The sequence below is a fragment of the Andrena cerasifolii genome, chromosome 8, assembly GCF_050908995.1.
Source record: "Andrena cerasifolii isolate SP2316 chromosome 8, iyAndCera1_principal, whole genome shotgun sequence".
Classification (NCBI taxonomy): Eukaryota; Metazoa; Arthropoda; class Insecta; order Hymenoptera; family Andrenidae; genus Andrena; species Andrena cerasifolii.
In genome coordinates this window covers 11100350-11121480 of record NC_135125.1, presented here as the reverse complement: position 1 = coordinate 11121480, position 21131 = coordinate 11100350, and the positions used below count along the sequence as shown (strand labels likewise).

The window sequence follows — 21131 nt, the reverse complement described above, 5'->3', positions numbered from 1 at the left end:
TCCCTTACGCTTCTGAACTTGTAAATATCCTTTCTAAGGCTAGGTCGTTTCGAGATTCAACTAGAGCTGTTACTTTTTGACCCGTCGGGTAGCCGGCTACCCGGAACAACTTCAGGCCCTTAAATGTGGTATTGTTCGATCATTTTTGGCTAACATTAAACAATACCACAGACTAATAAAACACGCAATTGCTTGAAGTTGTTTCGGGTAGCCGGGTACCCGACGGGTCAAAGAGTAACAGCTCTAGGTTCAACGCCTGTCCCGAGAACCGACTCACCAGGGCCGATGATGACCTGTTACGTTCGAACCGCCTGGAACGTATAATCCAGATCCACGTATAATCTTGCAGGGGGTTCTTACGTAACTGGAAACTAATTCGGCAAGCAATTCGCACCGCGCCGTTCCTCTTTGACGGTGGTGGGTAGCAAGGGAGGTCGGTCTGGACTCTGGTTGGACGAAACTGTCCGCGAGGACAAAACTGCCGAGCAAACAGCTTCGGATGATCGTCACCGACGCGGTCACCAGGGTTATCCGAATGGTTCCACCGCAAACCGAAAACAAACGAACGGAACGAGAGTAGGCTTGGCAAACAGCGACCGTTTCGCCGACCTACGGATCCGATGCGCGCCGATTTTTCCCTCCCGTCACCGTTGTCCAATAGAAATCCGTGGCTCGTCACCCTTGCGGTCGCGTCACCGCATTATATCGTTAGCAGTTAAGTTTATCAAATACCTTCGTTCCTGGCGGTTTACCGGGGCCGTTCAATATTGTCCGCTCATATTCGAAAACTGTCCATTAAACGCTTCGATAGAATCGTCCACTGTCGCGGTCATTACTTTACAGACGGCACCGATGTTGCGCAAAATTTGGCCGTACAGCGCGGTAACTCGGGCGTTCCGGTAATTAACGGAAGTACGTATTTGGTCGGGCCTGTTGCACCGTCGCGTCGCTTTTTCCAACGGGAGACCAATTTCGACATCGCAGTGACAGCAAAAATTGCGTAAGCTTTAGGCGACCAGATGTTAGTAAAATATAGCTCTTTTAATCGCTAATTGTTAACACGTTTAATAAATGAACAGTACACTACATTACGACACGATAAGCACTACTTTCTCTCTCTCTCTCTCTCTCTCTCTCTCTCTCTCTCTTTCTCTCTCTCTCTTTCTCTTTCTCTCTCTTTGGAGGAAAATGCATACTGTACTCGCACGGTTGTTGGCTAATCGCGCTCGCTGTCAGCTAATCTCGCAACTATATCGAGGCAGAAAAGTTCCCCGAGCGTCTGTTTAAACGGCAATCCAGAAAAGCTTGGACGGCGGACGTTAATGCAGAATTCCGAATGTGGCAGCAGGTTATCCTAATTAAAATCTTGAGGCAACCGTTGCCCGTTTAATCAGTTGTATTCCTCCGGTTCGTTCTGTCTCTGGCGGTCCGCTAACCTACTCAAGTCGCGGCAGCAATTTACGAAACAGTGGCTCTCTGTTTGTCGCCCGAGATCCTCACTAATTTATCGCCCTATCGCGTTCGCCCGCTCCTCTGGATACGCATCGAACTTTTCTTAATCTTGGAGCTGCCGCGCGTTAATTTTAGATGGCAGAGGAAATTGCGAGTGTAAATTTGCAAGTTGCCTCAGCCCCTCCCAGGCCGCGAAGCAAGCAATTATTTACACCAGCCCCATGCATATTCCCGCGAAGTAGCGCAGCCAAATTTTCCGTTCGGACACGAACAGCGGGGGGCGTCTTATTTAAATGCAAAGAGGAGCCGAGCCGCTCGCGAGAGAATTAGCCGAGCGGTCGGGCAGCGGCAGCTGCGGCCGAATTCCGCGACGGCGAAGAACGCGCGGTGATGAAAACGAAAGCAACCCACGCTGCCGCGAGAAATTTTCTTTCCGCCCGAGCAACGGTGCTACCGAACTCTTGGGAATGCGCGTTGCCAAGGTTGCGCTTTCTCGCCGCGTTCGATGGGATGGATCGCGTTTCCCGTTTCGTTGCCGCGCCTCTCATTTTTATCTACTAGACTTCAAAGTTCGACCGCTCGCTCATATATTCTTGCAACGCGCCAGGGGCGAGTGAAGGGGCGGAGCAGGCTCAAAGGAGCTTGAGCGTCAAACGTTTAATAACGCCGAATAGCTTGGGTAGAGGCGATATAATAAAGGTTTTCTAAAGGGACGCGCAGATTTTTCCAGCCGGTTAGCCTTCGCCCTCTCGTATCTCTGCATTTTCAGCTGCAGAAATTTCGCGCCCACTCCGTCGGTCCGCCAGCTTCTCCCTTTCTTCCCGCTTTCCGATCCGGTCGCCACCGCGCCGTAAAATCCCTCGCTCCTGGAATGCCTCGAAAAGTCTCTCTACCCCCTGTATTGTTCCGACGGTCCCGAAACGACGCGTCTCGGCGCGCGCCGCGCCGGCTCACACCGCTGCAGCTGACGTACACCACTAGCACGCTGGTCAAGTTAACTGCCATTAATTACCGAGAGATTCTGCGTTGGACTCGCCTCCTATCCTGCCTCCCCCTCTGCGATATACGTAACCACCCCTGTCGATTATTTAGTCATTCCGCCTCTTTCTCATTAAGCCGGGTCCAGACCTGAACGCGTATACGCTGAGCAGCCTGAGCGCGCGGGAATGACGCATGCGGAGGGGTCGAAAGTGCCACTGTGTCTTTCTTCGCCAATTTCTGGGCTTAGCTTAGCCCACTCCGCAGTCGTAAAGATGGTTTGATTAGCTAAATAAACATACAGCTCAACCCTCCGAGTCATCCTGTTTACCAATACAGGGTGATTCTCCAGCGACGCCTCTCAAAGAGGTGCCACCTGGTACCCCGTGGCGAGGACAACCCCCACAGTGCCACCGAATTTTATGGGTTTCGACCCTCGAAACGATTGTAATTCCATTAAAAAGTCAGAAATGTCCAAGAGTCGCAATTCCCACGAGCATACCACTCGCTTGGGCCCCTTTCTCGTATGCGACGAGGCATCGTCGAACCCTCTGAATTGAACGGCCATAGTTTCGCATCTATCTTGACTGCCCCGAGATTCTCGCGCCCCAGGACGGAAGGCATGCTCGATACAGATGGCGCGGCACGTTGGAGTTTACGGGGAGGTGTTGTTCGATATCGAAGAAAAAGAACGAGGCTAATCAAGCCGGGGGTTGGTTTCGTTGCTGCCGCCGCTAACGAAGGCCAAGTTGAACTTGGCAGCGAGTGGAGATAATTGGGCGATATACAATGTGTATGGCTGCAAACGGGAGACGTACGCTCTCGGCCGTTATTTCGAACAGTAATTAGTAGGGCGAGCGTGAGGGAATCGTGGCGCGATCAACAGGCTAGGCAGTGGTGGTAGGCAGGTTCGTAACGAAGCTGCCGGCCTCAATTATGCATGTAAATTCCACACACGAGCCTGTCGGGCTAGGGCCTCGACCGCCACGACCACCTCGCGCACCCTTCTAATCCGTGCCCGCGCCTTTTGTCCGTGCCACGAGTCCTTTGCGAGCACCTGCATCCCTCCACCCGCTATCGGGTCAAAGACACCGCGAGACCGCACGGTTCCCTCAATTATTCCGAGCCCAGCAAAAAACAGCACGTAGCGAAGCTGCTCCATCCAGAGCCGAATCGACGAGCAGGCGTTCGGTGTGCTCCTCGAATTCAGCTGCGAGGACATTCGCTCGTCCATTTGCACCGCGCGGCGCGGCGGGGAGCGGGCCAGCGCTGCTCCCCGGAGACAACGGAGAGCATGAAAAATGAAGTGGATGGCGTTTACGGGTGTTCCGCGATTTATGGTCGCGTCGTACGTTCGCATATATCGCGTCTCCGCAAGGACGGGGCTGACGCGCGTTGCTCTCCTCCTTTTTTATCACGGGTGTCTCCTCGCTCCTAAATAATCGAGTTTGGTTACCGGTGCAAGCGGGAGCGCGACCGTGGTATTTTTCTTCTCCGCGACCCCCGTTGTCAAGCCCCTCTTAAAGCTCGCTTCTGTTCTCCTACTCATCCGCGGGAGCTGACATTCTTTCGCGTGCCCGCGGCTACAAATTACGTTGCCGCGATAAAGAATGCAATTTAAAGCCGCGATAATGGGAAACGTATTACCGGGCTACGCGCCCGGTAATTAGTTACTCGGGCAAGTCCGCGACCGTGTCGAGCGTGTCGGGCGCGTGTTGACCGCTCCGCGCGCGGCGAACTCTATTAATTCGCGAAAAGCGTCAAGTAGATGGACGACGCTTGTCCCGGCGCTTCGCCCTCTTCCGGGTCCTCTGTTCGCTTGATATTTCTCTCCGAAAGGAAAGGAGAACGCCGGACAGAAAGGCGCATGATAAACGACGAGTTAGTTCTTTATGGGTCGCAGGAGGATTTATAGGGGATGCACGAGATGGATATGCCTGCCTACCGTCACGTCCTTCCCTAACGCGTTATTTTCCCGTGCGGAGCGGACGTTGAGTTCGCGTGTCGCTTCGTTCGCTGATACACTATCGGCCGCGTTTACCTCTCGAGCCCGAACCACGGGAAATCCCCAGCAATATGAAATGTGCAACGGGGCAGGCTACCAGTGGAGCTATAAATTCCTTTCGCAAATCTGTGCCATCGGAGGAGAAGAATGTCGAATGGTGGAGCATAACGAACGTCTTTGAAAATTTAGCCGCCCCGATTGTACGCCCTCTCCCCGCGGTGAAACACTGATCAATGGGGAGATAACGATCCGTCGGCGTCGTCTGTTTCGATAAAATATGAGGCCGCGCGAAGTAGATGCAATCTGTATCTGCGGATGCACGATGCATACGCCAAGCCAACGCAAACGCATCGATGTCTGCGGAGTGCGCGCTTCTGAACACACGCGCACAGACGCGTACACGCGAATACGCATGATAAACAACTAGAACGCGTGACGCACGCGAAATCCAAAATTCATTTAGCCCATGAAGCGCGTCGGTGTGCCGATACGCGCCAGGCGTCGAGTTTCTCTCGCGTGCATCGATGCACATTTATGCAGAGTATGCAGCGGGACAAACTGAGCTCTCCCTCGGCTGCCTGGTTGCCTCGGCGCTGTCACCGTAGGCACATACATGGATGCGTACTGATGTTGACTCGATTTCATACGAGCGCTCGCTAAGCTAGGAAATCGTTTTCATACACCGTTATTGGATAGGCGATCCGAGGGAATGAGTCGTTTCTGGAAAAAAGAGCGAGCGAGTAACGTTGGATTATGTAGCCACGTTGTCTGTGACGAATCGTTGTCCCCAGCAAGGGAAGAGGCTTCCGCTGGACTGTCCATTTTTCACAGCCGATCCGATAAAGTGGACAACGGTTTGTCGTAATTACGCTGGAAACAGATGGACAGTGGGAGCGCGATTATTTAAATGGCGGCGCACTAAGGGGGAGCGGCAAGTGGCCACAATCACGCAATGGTCAAAGCAGAGTCGATCCGCATGCCAGTTTCACGATCGCACTTGTTCACGCACCGCCGAGTCATTTTCATCCAAGTAACGACCACCCTCGCGCTGGCTATGATTGATCGTCGAGCGGAAATAATTTTTTCCACCCTGACAGGCTCCCTTTATCTGGAATTTCACACGAAATTCAAGTCGCGCTAGAGTTGCCTGAAAATCCTGCAAATTCACCCGCCGCGTCGGCCTCGCAAAGTAACTTTGCAGAATCGCTGGGTCTTGACTAATCCCGATGCTGGCCTTTAGTCGAGTTTGAAGAAGGCCGGTCGATGGATTAATTTTGCGGGCCGTGTAAAGTCGATTGTTGGCGACGCGGGCTCTAATTGGAGAGTGCTATCGCGGCCGATGAACTCGCGACTAACAGACGTAGATTGGATATTCCAAGGTTTACGATGATCGTGCGCGTATATGTGTACAAATTGCAGGGCTTCGTGTAAATCGTCGCGCCATTCGTAGCCAATTTCCCTGGCACGAAATGGCAGGGCTCTTGTGACAACTTTGATGGTATTATGGGACTGAGCACGTGAGTTTGCGCTGGCAAGGTGTCGCAGCGACACAGCATTCAACTCGCGCTGACTAGCTCGTAGTCCTTTTTATGCATACGCAGAGACACAGGTATGCATATGTATGTACCTTATGGACTAAGGCTGTTCGAGTACTCGAATCCGAGCCGAGCCGAGTACCCGCAAAAATCGAGTAGCTCGAAAGAACCGATCGGCTCGATAAAACCGAGTAGCTCGAATTTTTTCGAGCGGCTCGAACATACTTGGAGGGGATCTAAATTTTCGAGCAGACCGACTGTGTCGAGTAGCTTGAGGCTTGAACGTTTCGGGCAATACGAATATTTCGAATATTTTAGGTTACGAAGAAAGAAGTAAGAAGAAAAGAAAGATAACATAAAGAGAAGTGTATGAATACGTTCATAAATACACTAAAAATGGAAAAAAAGAAAGATTTGAATTTAGTACTTATTTTCAAAAGTTTTCATTTGCAGCTTACGTTTACATTTTTCGTATTACTTATTGAGAACTATTATTTACATTCCCGTAGATAAACGTAACCTAAAATATTCTAAACTTTCGTGTTGCCCGAAACGTTCAAGCTTCAAGCTTCAAGATACTCGACACAGTCGGTCAGAGCCGCTCGAAAAAATTCAACCCTCTCGATTCTTTCGGGCCGCTTGGTTCTTTCGAGCCACTCAGTTTTTACGGGTACTCGGCTCGGCTCGAAAAACCGAGGCTGGCTCGGCTCGCTTTTTCCGAGTCCTCGAACAGCCTTATTATGGACCTCTACATCAGCGCAAGTGAAAGCGATCAGGCAATGGTCGGACCGATCGCACCTTTTGTTTGTTCGATTCCCCGATCGATCTCTATCGTAGGGCACGCGCAAGGGTTAACGAAAGCATTTCGTATTCGCGAGGTATGCAGTTGGTTTAGGTTCTCGGTGTACGCGACCTAGGTTAATGAAAATCTCCAAAACCGGAGGGACCCGGAATGGGACGCGACGTGACGCGACGCGATGCAGCGCGGAGAAGCATGCTCGAACGGTGTCGTAAAAGCAAACGTTTCGAGTTTAGACGAAAGCAGAGCGAACGGATGTGTCGTGGAACGCTTTAAGCGAAGAGGGTGCAATCAGTGTTTATCGAGGGGCGTAAAAGCTGACTGAAGTCTTTCCGGGTGAGAGGAGGTGACTGAAGACGAACTAGGGGGGCGGCTGATCGGCTTCCATTCTGTCCGAGAGCACGTTCTTCGTGGGAATCTTCCTTTTTATCTGCCATTTATCTTGTTCGGCAGAGCGTGCTACGGCGTCTGCTATGCCACCCAATCGAGCACCATGAATTTAAGGCATGTCATCGTTAGGGGCGCGCCTCTTTATGCCCCGCTCTTTCTTTCTGCGGCGTCCAAGCTGCAGCGCAGCTGCACACCCCTCGCTTTGCGCGAGAATGTAATCGTTCTTTTACTGCCCGGCCACTTTCCCTTTAAACGCCTAGTAAACGAATTTGCCCAACTGCGACTGCTCGCCGCGGGGGTAGTATTAAAGCGATGTACGTATTTCTCAACTTGCCGGGTAACACATTCTGACCGTTAAGTTGGAAAAGTCTCGTTTGTAACCGTCTCCCGCCGTCTCGGCTCGGGGACACCGTAAACTTTCCCCGCCTTAAGAGCTGTTTCTTCCGAGTTTCTTCTTCCCTCCGCTCCGTTCGGCAGTCGAAAACTACCATTGAGACGTCTCGAGAGGTCGCGAGCCCGACTAAACTGCGCTACTCGGAGCAATTAGAAAATCGCGCCTGTGGGCGATTCCGCTGAGCGTGCGACAACAAGGGCGAAAGAAAATACGGCTCGCCGACGAGTTACGGTCGACGCGACGCGACGGTCACCCATTATTTTCGCCCGCGAGTTTATCCCTTTTGTTTTTATCTAGGGAGGAAGCCGTTCCGAGGATACGCGACTCACGCGACGATAGCACCGCGATTTATGCATCTGTGTGTGCCGATTTATGCGCGTGCACATCGTTTCACAGCCACGCTGCTGGCCGACTTGCATCGGGCCTGTCGCGGCGTTGGCATGTTGCGTTACGCTTATCGCTGCCGGAGCCACTGCTTCGGAACAAAAACGCTTGTCCCACTTTCGAGAGTACGCAGAAACGACGAGAAGGGAACCGCTAATCACTTCCTTCGAAAGCTCGCCGGGTCGCGTGGGTCGGCTCTTCCGCGCATTCAGAGGACAAGAAATTTCGAAAACTAAACGGCAACCCCTCTCCTCCCTTTAGTCCCTCGAGGCTCGTTAAAACGAAGCGGCTGGCAAAAAGAGTAAACTTTGGACCGGGAAAAGAGGCGAACCAGTATTTCCGCTCGGGTTCCGTGCGCAGTACCTAGGCGTGTATCAACATCGAACGACAAGTGTTTCCCAACTATCGATACCGGACGTGAACTATCTTCAGCGACGTATCTTATGCTCCGACAATTGGGCGAAAATGAAATTGGGCGCGAATAACCGAGAGCGCAAATAGTTACTTTTGAATTTAAAGTAACCCGTCGTTTTCTTTGAAAGAAGGAGAGGGCAGCGGGAGAGTTTGTGCAGGTGGTTCTCGAGCATATTTGTCTTGAGGCTCGTCAAGGGGAGCCAGCGAAAGCGTCGAGAACTCGCCGGGGATCCTTCTTTTCCTGCATTTCGAGCACGTTACTTTCCCGCGGCGCGACATCGCGCATCGAGGACTCGTCGAGGGCCCAGCGCGCACCTCGTTCGTGAATGAAAATGCAAATGTCAGGGCGCGAGACATCTGCCAGGATCCGTCCCTCGACTCTTCTTTAATTACCTCCTCTGCTTCCTTTTCCCGAGCCACTCTCCGCCGATTTTCACCCCCGGTCTAATTACTTTTCGCGCAAAGAGACCCGAGGAGGAACTGTTTCGACGCGCGTTCGGACCACGCTCGATACGCCGTGCTTTCAGCGTAAATAGAAACTGTGCTTCTCCTGGGACGCCCAGGGGATATCGCGACGAGAAAAATCGCCGACGTTTTATCATCGAAGAACAGTTCTGGGTTAAGAAGCTCCTTCGAGTCTTCTTCTATCATCCGCGCCCGGTGTCCCGCAAGGGGAAAAATCGCGTTACATATTTTAGAGAGGGAACTCCCGAACGTAGAGACGACGCGAAGAAATGGCGGTGGCCTGACTTGGCACAGCGGAATAAAGCTGATGGATGGCGGTCCGGACTGTCCCTGCGTTAACGAGGACCGTTTATCGACTGACGCAATACGTACCGACGTTCTTGGGGAACGGAACGATACAGGCGACGACAATTTCCTGCCGGGTTCTCGGGCATTTTCGCCCAGCCTTTCCAGCCCGAGAGGAAGGGCGAAATCTCGGCTATCGCGACTTCCACTCCGCTGGAAGCTCTCGGCGCTTCGGCACAGTAGGCTGGAAAAACATATAACATCGCTTTACGACGCGAACGTTACGCTCGTTAAAAGAAGATCACGCCATCGTCTTACCGTTCCCATCTCTCCGAGCTGCTCCTCGACGTACCGCGAACAATTCGCCGGAGAGTTTCATTCAGCGTTGGCGTTCGCGTCGCACCGAGACTTCCAAATTGCCACGTGTTTCTTTCAGCAAAGGATCCATTCACCAATCTCGAATATCTATCTCCGCGGAACGCCGTCGTGCTGAGAAGCACGGAGCACTTCTGACTGTCGGTAATTTGCAGTAGTTTAATCGTGATTCCTTCTGCCGCACCGCCCGTTCCGCGCTATTCGCAGTTTGGGATTGTAAAAGCACGCTGCCTGCATTATACCGAGAATATTTCTGAATACGAGACAGGTGGGTACTAGAAGGTGGAAGGGAGCGTAGTAAAAACGCCGGGACCGGGAGCAGCAAACCGCGAGAGAAAAAGTAGCGTAAAGCGTACTTAACACGCCGTTATCGTATTATGTTTGGAAAATGGTACCGCGAACACTGAAGGTGGCTGGAAACGCGCGGATGCGGCCGGGAAAGGTTAGAGGCCGAGATAACGTTACGCCACACCACGCCGCGCCGTGAATAACGCTGGAGCAAGGAGAGAGAATCGATCGATAAAAAGATTCCTCCTCCCTCGCCTCCGCTCGCTGGCTCCGCTCAGCTCTTTCTCCGGTTCGCGATACCCAATGCGTGGCTATTCTCTATTCCGAGGGAGAAATTAAACTTTCCAACGACGCTCGACGCCACGGGTTTCTCGTTGCCCCGCGAAAAGAAAGAAAACAATGCCAGGGAAGAATGCCACTGAATACCGAGCCGCGGATACTTGGACCGCAAGAATTTTCACAGGTCGCCCTGGTGCTGTGCGAAATGTTTTCGATCGCGTTCAAGGAGCACGGTGGTCCAATGAAATGTACAGTTTTCTCGCCGACGCAGTGCTCTATTTACGTAAGCAATAAAAATACGCGAGGGTGCCACCGCATTCCACCAGTATCCCGAGGTGATTTTTATCAATTCCCACCGCCGTCTCGTTCATCAACGTCGAGTGGTCGCATCGATGGCTGAGATAAATGTGGCTTTCTCCAGGAATGGCGGGTGGTCGCTGGTGGTTTTTGAAAAAAATCAAAACTCCAACGTTCAGTCCGCCGCGCCGATCAGACTGGTATTCAGAGCTGCTCCGCCGAATGATTTACACTAGTTCATCGATACCTGTAAAACTCGCGCGATGCAATGTCCGGTGAAAGGTCGGTCGGGATCTGACTCCCCTGAATCGTCGTTTATATCACATACATAGATAGATCGTGGAATCTCTCCTTCGTTTTCTCTGCAAATATTAAGTGACGGATGCTGAATTTTCGCCACGAGTACACTCGTTCTCTCTCAACGGTTCGGTAAGAGGGAACGCATCTTCGGGTCGAAGTAGATTGTTCCGTTCGCGATCAGACTTTCTACGGACATATGAGCCGTTGTTTTTGAAAGTGGTGTAAGTCCATTTATTCATACACTGAGATATTTAAGGGTTAAAAACTATGCTCGTTAAATTTTATTATGCAAGAATAATCAATAAAAATGTTAAAGAAAATATACGATTTTTTAGCTACAAATGGACTTATGCCACTTTTAATAATAATTTATTATGAAACATATAACCAATAGCAATTTTAGATTTATATTTTAATTGAACTTGGCTTTTGCGAAATGTACTTTTTAATGCAAAAAATAATATTAAAATGAAGACACACATGTCTTCGTTACTTACTTACTTCGTTATATTATAATGAATTTATAAATAAACAAGTATCAAAAGTAAATTACTTCGTTAAGATAACTAATAATAACAAACTTATTCATATTTCAATCTTATTTCCCCTTTACGCTTAGCATAGTGAAGTATTTTTCCAAAAAATGGACTTACACCACTTTCAAAACAAACATTCCTGCAAAAACATTTTACAGTTCAACCTTTTGATTAATTTGTGAGAGTATTGTACACCATTGACTGTGTGATTATAAATATAAAAAGAGGATATCTATGTCTGACTAAAACTACAACTAATTTTTCAAAAAAATGAACTTATACCACTTTCAAAACCAACGGCTCATATCTCAGCGACAGCCATTACCCCGTGTATCCTTAAAGGTAGATTCTCACTATCCGTCTGGCCGGCGGCAGGCTACCGTCCGTCGAAGCATTTTTCAAGGAGGTTTATACGGGGACGGTAGACGGTCGTCGGACGGCACAATGTGAATGTCAGCATACAAAATCCATTGGAGAATGTTTCGACGGACGGTAGCCTGCTGCTGGCCAGACTGAGGATCTACCTTTATGGATCAGGCGCTTATCATCCGGTCTCTACCTAGGACTAATCAGTTCAGGATGCACTAGTAGATCCAGCTGCAAAAAGTGGTGGGAAGAAGCAGCGTAGGCAGAGAATAGGAAGACCAGTGGACCCCTTTCCAAGCCAAGTCTTCTCGAAGGGAGCCGCAGCTTTGATCCTCGATGACCCCGATATCGTGATACGTGCCGAATATTCGCGACTGTGCTTCTTGGTTCCCGCTTCCCGTTTCCGGAGCAGGACGAGCAACCAAGATCGACGCCAGTGAACCCATATCCGTTAGGGACAATAGCCGCGTATATTCTCGCGCGGAACGCGGTCATGCAGCCTTCGGTCTCCGCCAGGAAGTGCGCTCTCGCGCGAGAATAAAGCCGAATAAAGAATGGAAATTGGTAGGAAAGTAATGGCGGGTAATTAACGAAACCGTGGGGCACGGAAGCAACCGGTATCGAATCGTGCTGCGTCGCAATTCCGACTGGCGAGAATGTGCAGGTACATGCCTACGCGGAACAATGAGGGGAATCGCTCTTGTTGCGAGGTGGCGGCGTAGGCGAAGCAGGAGGGCTCGAAGAAAACAGAAACAGAGAGTAGAACAATGGCCAGTCTGTTCCCTCATAACGATTGCATTAATTCGTCAGCTCGAACGTGGCTATCCACGACGCCCAGGGACGAGCATCGCGTGCAGCCTCTCTTATTCCGCCGCGGTGCATTGTCAACGCGCCCTCGCTGGCGCAACAAAAGCGCGGAGGGTAACCGCACGGCGTGGCGTAGCGTGGCGCGGCAGGCGCGGAACGACGGGGAACAAGGAAGACGCGAGCTCGGGCCGCGCCGCGAAAAGGGGTAGCGGGACCAGCCATAAAACTTGTAGGTTGTCGGGAAATAAAAGGAGAGCATCCGGCACGTTGGAAGGAAGATGTGGGCGGCGTGGGTGGCGCGGGGATCTCGCATTTTCCTATCTCCAGCCTTTTCCTATTAGAAGTTGCTAGCTCGGATGCTCCCCACCCCTTCGATTCGTCGCATCTCGGTCAATCCGACCCGGAGATCTCCAAGTTCACCGGTTTACCAGCATTTCCCGGGCCGCTCGCGAGCCCACGCTTTCTAAATCCTCTTTCCCTCTCCATACAAATCTGATAAAAGGAACGCCAAGTGCTTCGCATTAAAAGTTTGCGGCTAGACCTTGACACTGGCCGAAACTTGCGGAGCGATACAAGTTGTTCTTCCGACCTGGCGTGCATGCATTGTTCATGTCTCTAGGAAGCAGACAACCAACGATAAAGAGTGGCGATCGGCGTGAATTTCGATATGGAGGTAAAAAGCGGGGCTGGTTGTTTAATTCTAAGCGTGTCCGTCTAAACCCAACCGATCTCGACGCCGATCTGCGTTACGTTCACTGGCGATCGAAACGAGTCGTACGGCCGATTGTGTATGGCGCCCGATCCGACGCGACGCCTCTCTATAGCTGGATCAAAGTTTCACGGCAGGCCCGATAACACTCTATCTCTCTCTCTCTCTCTCCACCTCTTCCTCTCTCTCTCTGCTGCATACTCTCGGACCGGTTTACACGATCGTTACACGCGGCTGCTGCATAATGCATGCACTTTCGCACACTGCAATCGGTAGTTTACGGTTAATCGACTAGCATTGCCCCGTTCACGAGATTCTCCTGCGTCCACGTTGCGTGTCCCTTCTCGTCGACGCCGACGTTCGAATTTACCAATTTAACTGCAGCCAGAACAGAAATTATATTCCATCCTACCGAGGAAAGTTCGGGTCCCGTGCAGCGGCCTTTTAATCGATAATTTGGAGAGAAAAAAATAAATGTTTCCGCCCGGGATCGAACCGGGGACCTTCCGCGTGTTAGGCGGATGTGATAACCACTACACCACGGAAACTAATCTAGAGATTTTCCACTCTCCCCGGTGCTCCTGGTACCTGTAATCTTCGATCTCTTTCCTACACTCTTCTCCGCAGAGCCGCGCGCATCTTTGTACACGAAATGTTGCTGGAAAAAGTAACGTAAACGGGGAAACGACTCGAGCAGCTAGCAATTAAAAGTCGTCGCGTAATAGTTGATAAGCCGTTGCTCGCGGTCGGACGAGTGTTATTCTTATACCGACGACAAGGGCAACAGGAGCGGAGGGAAGAACGCGGGCAGATCTATTGGGGGCGTACGCAGTAAATGCGGTCGCGGAGGGGGGGTATTTTATGTCGCATGAAATTGAAATGTCACGGGCGACGTTTCCGTATCTGATAACAAAGCGCAATAACACACACGACCGCGCAATAATGCGCGTGTCTGTGCAGCCGCGTATATACGTAAGGCACGTACACAGGTGCCCCAGGCGGCACACACGAGCCGGATAATATCTAATTTCGCATAGGATATACAGTGGAGAGAACGAGGACATCCGGCTCCTTCGAACCCACCCGAAAATCCCGAGAATCCTGCGAATCCCGAAAACCTTTCAGCGGGGAATCGAGGGCCGTTATCCAGATCGAGGGCTCTATAGCCGCGGCCGCTGAGCGCGCCGCATGATTAATCTCGTTCGAGCCACTGGCCATTAAGCTTTTAAATCCCGCCAGCGTTACGTAGCCCGCGCCTTTTCCCCAAAATAACCCCGTTTGTTTCTCGTCCCCGACCATTAATCCATTAAACAAACCTGCATAATCCGTCCTCGTCTCAAGCAGGACGGAGGACTGGCTGCGCGACCGTGTCGGCCCCCGAGGAGGCAGGCGCAGACGCGCACACGCGCGTACGTTCGCCCCTCGAGCTCCTCTTGTTTGCCTTGAAATATTCACGGTTTAATCTAAACTTTCATCTTATCGTCGCCACGGTCGGGCTCGTGGATTGGCTGTCGACCGATTCCATCGAACCGGGGCTGTTTCGGGGCTATTTCGGGGCTGGCTACGACCGCGGAGTCGTACTCGAGAGGGCGAAACGCGCGCGTTATAAAGCATTCGGTGAACGATAAAGTCGTTGCAGTCGATAAGGTTTTCAGAAACAGCCGAGAACTATCCCTGTTGCCAGAGATGCTCCTTCCAAACTAATCGATTCTTCTAACTCGCCGCGTGATCGTATCGAACTGTTTTTCCCTCGAGGAGATTAACGAAGATAGCCGATGAGACGTCTCTATCTCTATCGCTGTCTCTGCCCCTGTCCAGTGGGGACAGCCCCGGCTGAACGATAATCGCCGGGCACGAAGCTTATTACATAAAGATTATTACACCCCCCTGGGAACGGCTGACACGAGACGGGCTAGATGAGAAATTTTGAAAAATGACGACGACCCGGTTACGGTACGCGGGATAAGGAAAGCCTGATGGCGCTAGAGAATTTATTATCTACTTTAGAATTTATCGTTCTCCCCCGCGCGTTCAACGCGCAAGACTCTTTAAGCTCCCTTTACCGACTAAATAAACTATCGCGGCATCTCGCGCTGCAGCATCATAAGCCGGGGCTTCGAATCTCACCCGTCAAACGAGCCCGAGACACGTGGTATAATTAAACGAAACACATACCACGTATTCGCTCGCTTCAAAAAGAACATTAGCCACGAGGCGTGCGAACGCGCCGCGTCTGCTCTTCCATCTAAAATAGCTGTCGCTGTTAATCGAGCTTCGCAAAGCAGCCTTGCAATCGGCACAGTGGTTCATTTGAATTCGGCAGCTTCTCGGCGTCAAAAGCGTTTTCGTTAGCCTCCGCGCGTCTCTCTGTCAAACTCGATTTCTCCTTTACGAATCCCGACGGTGCCTCGAACCCCGAACCTCTCTCTACACTGATTACTCTTCCCGTAGGACGATTTCGAGTCGGTTCTTTTATCGAGTTCCCCAAGAAGCGGCCGCTGCTTGACTTCCTCCCGCGTCCCGTCCACGATCGACCCGCGACGCGCGGCGGGGCGAAAAAGCCTTTCGAACCGAACGATCTTTTCCGATTCTGGCTTCCTTCTGGGAGGTAACTCTCTCGGGGATGAGCCAGTGAATAGCGTCTAGGATCGATGCCTCTGAGAAAACGATTTACTTAACGACGAGCTACCAACGCGTCCGAGCCCCTCGAACAGCGGGTTGAAGCGCCGATAGAAACGAGCGCCGAGCAATGACGCGCGTCGCTTCATCCAAACGCGCCGATCCAGACGCCAATTTTTTCACTTACCCTGAAAGGTTAAGCGCTGAGTATAATTCCGGGGGGGGGGTCGTTGCTTCCCGGCGAACGCGATTGCTGTGTTCCATCGTTCCGCGGGAGCGCCGGCGAAACAGCGCCGCGATAATCAAGGGGATATTTATAAGGTAAATCGGCTTCGATTACGACATAATTCCACCCTCGGCTGGCTGGCAATCCATTAAAACGAGCGCATATTTGCGGCGACCGCTTCCTCGTAGCTGCATTAAAATATTGATTAACGCAACGGTTGCGGCGCGGCGCCGGGCTGCACACGCAGGTCAACGCGGACGGCTTTGCTTAATTAATTAATCGGTACGCGCCACTTTCCCTAATGAATTTGTTGTTGCGCGCCAAGGAACTGGCGGGGAACGTGCATCGCGGGCGGCTCCTCCGCCTAAACGATCGCGTTCCGTGTTCCACGCTGCTCGCCCCCATCCAACCTTTGATTAATCGTTCCGTTCCGTATGCAACTTATTGTTCCACGCAATTTTCATTTAAGAAAAAGCAACAACCAGCGCGTGACAAATAGCGTAGTCCAATTAACCTGCTCCCAATTACTGGAACCTAGATGTCGAACGGGACGAAAATGCAACGGTTTCTATGCGCCTCATTTATTATTTCGTCTCCCTCCGTGCAGACGGATCCGAGAATCTGGAACGCGCGGCGCCACCTTTCAAAACCAGAATCAGAGAAATCTATACAGGCGCAGGAGGGTGCGAGTAGACCGTCGAAACGTGCCCGTCGCGAGCCGAAAACAAAGACGTCGGACGAACTTGAAGTATGTGTCGCTGGTTGGAAATAAATTGGACGCTCGACGTTCCTCGATAGCCGAGGGTCGAGGGTGGAGAACGAAAGGTCAAGGAGAAATTCCGGTCCACGTCGGTGGGGGGATGCAGCAGCTGCATTTCACCGAGTTATTTGATATTCTGACGCCAAGCAGAGGGAAAAAGTAGCCGGAAGGGAACCGGGTCAGAGGCGCACGGAAATAGATGCACGTGAACCGGCTACAATGCACGAGTCCCGCGAATCTTCTCTAAATAAGAAAATCCATCGGACCGTGCACCGGCAACGAACCTATCCGCGTTAAATATCACCGTCCCCGGTGAATTTATTCACCGGACCAGCTGTATCCTGGGGAATAAATTCACGCGGCACTATTAATGTATAGAGGACAGTTCCCAGGTAGAAGCAAGCTCGCCCGTGCTAATTTCGCGGGTTAATTTCCTTCCACTCCACTGTACCCTCGCGGAAAACTTCTCTTCGACAGCCGACAGCCAGCTCCGGGTAATCGACCCGGAGTTTTATCGACGTCGAGTCGGCATCGATGAGTATTTTAGAGGGTACGATGCAAAGGCGATCGGAGAAAATGTTGGAGAAAGGAGGAACGGGACGAGTAACGTTTCCCGCTGCACTTGGGTGCATACGTCAGATGCATCTACATCGGTTGGCACTTATCGATCTGAACGCGCGCACTGAAAGCTCGTGAGAAAACTTCTCAGGTGGCTGGTCGCAGCACTTGCAGCTCCGTTTGGAAAAATTCCCGCGACAAAGGGGCGGACGGAAGACGAGAGGCAGATCGATCGTGGACGATTTTCTTCGCGCGATTGCTTCGGCGTTTTTACCCTGTTCTCCTCGCTTGTCGTTACGTCGATTGCGCCCGATTATCAGCCAGCAGCAATTTAATCTTGGCCGAGTGCAGGAATGCCGAAAAGCGTCCCTCGCTGGGCTCGGTTCTCCAGCGGGGAGAATCGCGTTCGCCGAATTATTTGCCAGCGGAAACTCTCGTTTCCCCCCGTCGCCAGAGTGGACAAAGTCGAAGAAGGCCAGCAGACGGTGTGCACGCTTTCAAGCAAGTTCCACCGACGTTAAACACTCCCGCGCAGATGCGAATACGGAACGCTTATGGGAATTTGTTTAAGCAACGGGGGGGGGGTTCATGTTTCAAGACGACGCGCGGGGTCCACAATTTCTCAAGTGTTGGTCGCGTTCGATAGCGCGTTCGATCCTCGAGGAACGCAGCTTCTTATCGTGTAAAGGTTTCTTGGTAGCCAGGGGAAAGGGCCCATCCGTTACCCCGACGAATCTTCGTTAATCGAAAGGATGCGTGGAGATCTCGCGGCACACACGTAGACTTTCGTATCTCAGCTAAAAAGTTAAGAGGATTTTCTCCCCTGACGACTTCTACGCCAGCCGGAAGATATAGCGTTACGAGCGCGACCCGAGGAGTAACGAAATACTGGAAGGCGAATGCGATCGATCTTTAAAGGAGCTTATGAAAACTCGACGTGGAAAAATCGTGGGCCGATTTTGGGATCCGTACAATTCCCCGGACGGGGATCAGGGGATTGCGTCTGGTCGTAAACAGTCTCGTTCCTTTGTTAACGCGATGTCGGACAAGCACTCGGGAGAACAACGCTTCACCCGGAGTGCGTAATGTACAAGGATGTACCGCATCGATTCTCCCGCTGAATCGTATTCGCGACGTCCGGCAGGCTGGAGAACCCGCTCCCAATTCGAAAGCGCGCCGTCTGCTTTTTGCCCCTAAACGTTTACGCGTCTCTCGCTTCAGACTTTAGGGTTTAAACTTTAGACAGCAGTTCCGTTCGGTTCGATGTAATCACATAGCAGCGAATGATTGCCTAGGTACTTAGTTAGTTTCTTGCAGTGCTCTCGAGTCCAAGGATTGAATAACAATGCGAAGCGCGACACGTATTCGGGAAGATAATTGATAGTCTCGGTGGACTGGAATAAATACGCATTAATAAAATAACAAATTTGCGGCGTCGAGCGATCGATTCTGGCGTTATTACATGCATTCGGGACACGGTACTCCCCGTTAATAATGGCGGTCTGTTACGTGACCGAAATGCAAAAACTCGCGGGGAACGGAGCGCGAGCTCCGAATAACCGCGGGATATAACGAAAGGCGTGGTGTGACGTGGCCCCCTTTGTCGAATCGACGTTGCCGCTGTCGTTGTTAACCATTTGCGGTTACCACAGTGTAACGAGGAATTTATAAATTATGTACCGTCACCGGTTAGACGAGGGGAGTTGCGCCTTAGCTTTCCCCCGTGGAAACGAGCGTCTCGATAAAACGCTTGCTTCGTTATCGCGATCAAAGACGACGCTCGACAAAGGCTCGTCACTGCATCCGCTCGATCCTTGACTCTTGCTAGACGGTTCGAATGACAGGGCGTGCAATGCCATCGCTGCAACTGTCTATTTAAGTATGAGTGCATGCCTACGTTCTTCGCGTTCAAGATCGATTCACCGAAAGTACACGGATCTTAGGACTCTCGAAAATCTCTGTAGGCGATTAAGTCACAGTTAAGTATAAAGAAGTGGCAAGTTGAAGCCAGACTAATTCTGTCCAGCCGTTTCCCTTAAGGGGTTATACCCCTAGTCAGGCGGCCGAAAAGTGGCGAATGTTTGTGAATTTTTTTTTAAGAAACGGAAGCATATATTTTTATAAAACTTTTTGTGTTCAAAAAAGCAACATTTAAAGAACATTTGGTAATTTTTTCGTAGAAAAATATTCACGTTTATAATAAAATAACAACCCACATCCAAGAAGCCTTTTTAAAAATTTGTTTTTGCGGTGAGCACTGCCATTCGGAACCAGATTATCTAAAATCAAAATACAAAAAAGATTTCGTTAATATATTATTGTATCCTCAGATTGACGGAGGGAATTTTCCGAAATATTAATTTAAAACAAATTGGCGGCTATTTAAAGTTGAAATCCTGAGAAAATCAGGATTTCAACTGAAAAAATCAGGATTTCAACTTTAAACAACCGCAATTTTGTTTTAAATTAATATTTCGGAAATTCCCTCCGCGAATCAGAGGATACATTAATATACTAACGAAATCTTTTTTTTTTTTTGATTTTGAATAATCTGGTACCGAATGGCAGTGCTCACCGCAAAACCCAATGTTTAAAAAGGCTTCTTGGATGAGGGTTGTTATTTTACTGTAAACGTAAATATTTTTCCACAAAAAAATTACCAAATATTCTTTAAATCTTGCTCTTTTAAGCGCAAAAAGTTTCATAAAAATATATGCTTCCGCTCCTTAAAAAAAAAATCACAAACATCCGCCTCTTTTCGGCCGCCTGACTAGGTATAACCCCCTAAAGAGAAGGCAGGCACGCGCGCTAGGCTCGTGGCCGATGAATTGGAATCGACTGCGCATAAAATCTCCTTGTAAAGGGAATGCTCTTTTCTCTGGGAGAAATTGCCGCCGCCTGAGTGTGGTAACGGGGATTTTATTGCTGCCAGTGTACGTTTATCAAGGCAATTATCGTGGTTGCCATTAATTTCCAGTCAATCGGCGGCACGGGGGCATAATGGCGGGCAGAGAGGCAGGCCGGCAGAGCGATTCTGTCAGGCTTTCGTTTTATTCGCTGCCAGTAGTGCCAGTGACGGTGGTCGAGCGGAATTATCATTGTCCCTCCGTCGAACAATCATTTTCCTCGAGTGGCTGCCTGGCTGGCTGGCTGCCTGGCCTGCCAGCTCGTTCGCCTGCCACCGCGTCAATAAAGGCATTTCCGTTTTCGCGGCGATCTTTCGCGGTAATGTGACGCGCGTCCACCGTTCACCGTTCATTGCAATCTCGCATCACGCCATGAGCCTAGTCAGCCTACCAGCCAGCGGACGCATTATGCACGCGCTCGGCCTCGCGCCACGGGACGGATATGACGCGCGCACAATTCCACTCGTTACCCCGTCCACGAATAAAACCACCAGCAGCCTTCGAACTTGTAAAAATCCATTAAAAAATTCGCCCAACGAAAAAACATCGTAGATCATCTTTACTCGCGACACGCCTCGCGCTCCGTCCACCTTTATTCCCCGCCAGAGTAAAGTGCACGATCGCTGACGACGTCCCGCCGAGGAACCGGCGAGTTGCCGCGAGATCGTAAAAACGAACGGTTTACGGCAGCTTTTACGAGTTCGAACGAACGTACATACGTACGTATCTGCATTTACACGGTCTCGCGTTTCGAACGTGCGTCCGCGGCGTTCGTTTCGCGGCCAGCACCTGGCCGTACGTAGGTACCAACTAGGTGGGTACAGCGGCGAAGGAAGGCTAAAAATCTTCCGCAACGTCTTCATATCGTGTCTGAGACGTCCGGGCGAATTTAAAAGGAAAGCACTTGCCGTCACGCGAGCTCCGCGGATAAACTTGTGAAGGATGAAACGCGCAATCTGGAGTGTCTGGACAGGTCGCCCGCTCTACAAGCTATCGTAAATAAG

General features: G+C 51.0%; 1 protein-coding gene and 1 non-coding gene across 2 annotated transcripts in view; one reads left to right on the top strand and one right to left on the bottom strand.

Annotated features, from left to right (window-relative positions):
• LOC143372184 (uncharacterized) overlaps window positions 1-21131 on the top strand; it is a 75442-nt gene that overhangs the window by 15005 nt on the left and 39306 nt on the right. The window lies entirely within an intron of this gene.
• Window positions 13534-13606, bottom strand: Trnav-aac (transfer RNA valine (anticodon AAC)). The gene has a single exon. It is a non-coding gene; the product is annotated as a tRNA-Val (tRNA).